Genomic DNA, 2345 nt, shown 5'->3' on the forward strand with positions numbered 1-2345 from the left:
TAAGGTGACAGAAGTTGATTTCGGAGCACAATTTTTGAACAGTAGCTTCAACCGTTTTGTGGCATATGAGAAATTCCCTAAGCCCCGGACCTGTCGATTTTGGTCAAAAATTAAAATGTCAAAAGTGTCCCAATTTCTGCTTTAATTTTTAGGTACTATCCCAAAATGTATCACTAAGGAGACAGAAGTTGATTATGGAGCATAATTTTTGAACAGGAGCTTCAACAACTTTGTGGCATATGAGAAATTCCCTAAGCCCCGGACCTGTCGATTTTGGTCAAAAATGAAAATTTCAAAAGTGCCCCAATTTCTGCTTTAAAGTTTAGGTACTATCCCAAAATGTATCACTAAGGTGACAGAAGTTGATTTCAGAGCATAATTTTTGAACAGTAGCTTCAACCGTTTTGTGGCATATGAGAAATTCCCTAAGCCCCGGACCTGTCGATTTTGGTCAAAAATGAAAATTTCAAAAGTGTCCCAATTTCTGCTTTAATTTTAAGGGTACTATCCCAAAATGTATCACTAAGGAGACAGAAGTTGATTATGGAGCATAATTTTTGAACAGGAGCTTCAACCACTTTGCGGCATATGAGAAATTCCCTAAGCCCCGGACCTGTCGATTTTGGTCAAAAATGAAAATTTCAAAAGTGCCCCAATTTCTGCTTTAAAGTTTAGGTGCTACCCCAAAATGTATCACTAAGGTGACATAAGTTGATTTCGGAGCATCATTTTTAAACAGTAGCTTCAACCGTTTTGTGGCATATGAGAAATTCCCTAAGCCCGGACCTATAGATTTTGGTCTAAAATGACAATTTTAAAAGTGCCCCAATTTTTGATTTAAACTTTAGGTACTATCCCATAATGTATCACTAAGGTGACAGAAGTTGATTTCGGAGCATAATTTTTGAACAGTAGCTTCAACCGTTTTGTGGCATATGAGAAATTCCCTAAGCCCCGGACCTGTCGATTTTGGTCAAAAATTAAAATTTCAAAAGTGTCCCAATTTCTGCTTTAATTTTTAGGTACTATCCCAAAATGTATCACTAAGGAGACAGAAGTTGATTATGGAGCATAATTTTTGAACAGGAGCTTCAACCACTTTGTGGCATATGAGAAATTCCCTAAGCCCCGGACCTGTCGATTTTGGTCAAAAATGAAAATGTCAAAAGTGCCCCAATTTCTGCTTTAAAGTTTAGGTACTATCCCAAAATGTATCACTAAGGTGACAGAAGTTGATTTCGGAGCATAATTTTTGAACAGTAGCTTCAACCGTTTTGTGGCATATGAGAAATTCCCTAAGCCCCGGACCTGTCGATTTTGGTCAAAAATTAAAATTTCAAAAGTGTCCCAATTTCTGCTTTAATTTTTAGGTACTATCCCAAAATGTATCACTAAGGAGACTGAAGTTGATTATGGAGCATAATTTTTGAACAGGAGCTTCAACCACTTTGTGGCATATGAGAAATTCCCTAAGCCCCGGACCTGTCGATTTTGGTCAAAAATGAAAATTTCAAAAGTGCCCCAATTTCTGCTTTAAAGTTTAGGTACTATCCCAAAATGTATCACTAAGGTGACAGAAGTTGATTTCAGAGCATAATTTTTGAACAGTAGCTTCAACCGTTTTGTGGCATATGAGAAATTCCCTAAGCCCCGGACCTGTCGATTTTGGTCAAAAATGAAAATTTCAAAAGTGCCCCAATTTCTTCTTTAAAGTTTAGGTACTATCCCAAAATGTATCACTAAGGTGACAGAAGTTGATTTCGGAGCACAATTTTTGAACAGTAGCTTCAACCGTTTTGTGGCATATATGAAATTCCCTAAGCCCCGGACCTGTCGATTTTGGTCAAAAATTAAAATTTCAAAAGTGTCCCAATTTCTGCTTTAATTTTAAGGGTACTATCCCAAAATGTATCACTAAGGAGACAGAAGTTGATTATGGAGCATAATTTTTGAACAGGAGCTTCAACCACTTTGCGGCATATGAGAAATTCCCTAAGCCCCGGACCTGTCGATTTTGGTCAAAAATGAAAATTTCAAAAGTGCCCCAATTTCTGCTTTAAAGTTTAGGTACTATCCCAAAATGTATCACTAAGGTGACATAAGTTGATTTCGGAGCATCATTTTTGAACAGTAGCTTCAACCGTTTTGTGGCATATGAGAAATTCCCTAAGCCCGGACCTATAGATTTTGGTCTAAAATGACAATTTTAAAAGTGCCCCAATTTTTGATTTAAACTTTAGGTACTATCCCATAATGTATCACTAAGGTGACAGAAGTTGATTTCGGAGCATAATTTTTGAACAGTAGCTTCAACCGTTTTGTGGCATATGAGAAATTCCCTAAGC

This window comes from Pseudophryne corroboree, unplaced genomic scaffold (genome assembly GCF_028390025.1).
Source record: "Pseudophryne corroboree isolate aPseCor3 unplaced genomic scaffold, aPseCor3.hap2 scaffold_528, whole genome shotgun sequence".
Classification (NCBI taxonomy): Eukaryota; Metazoa; Chordata; class Amphibia; order Anura; family Myobatrachidae; genus Pseudophryne; species Pseudophryne corroboree.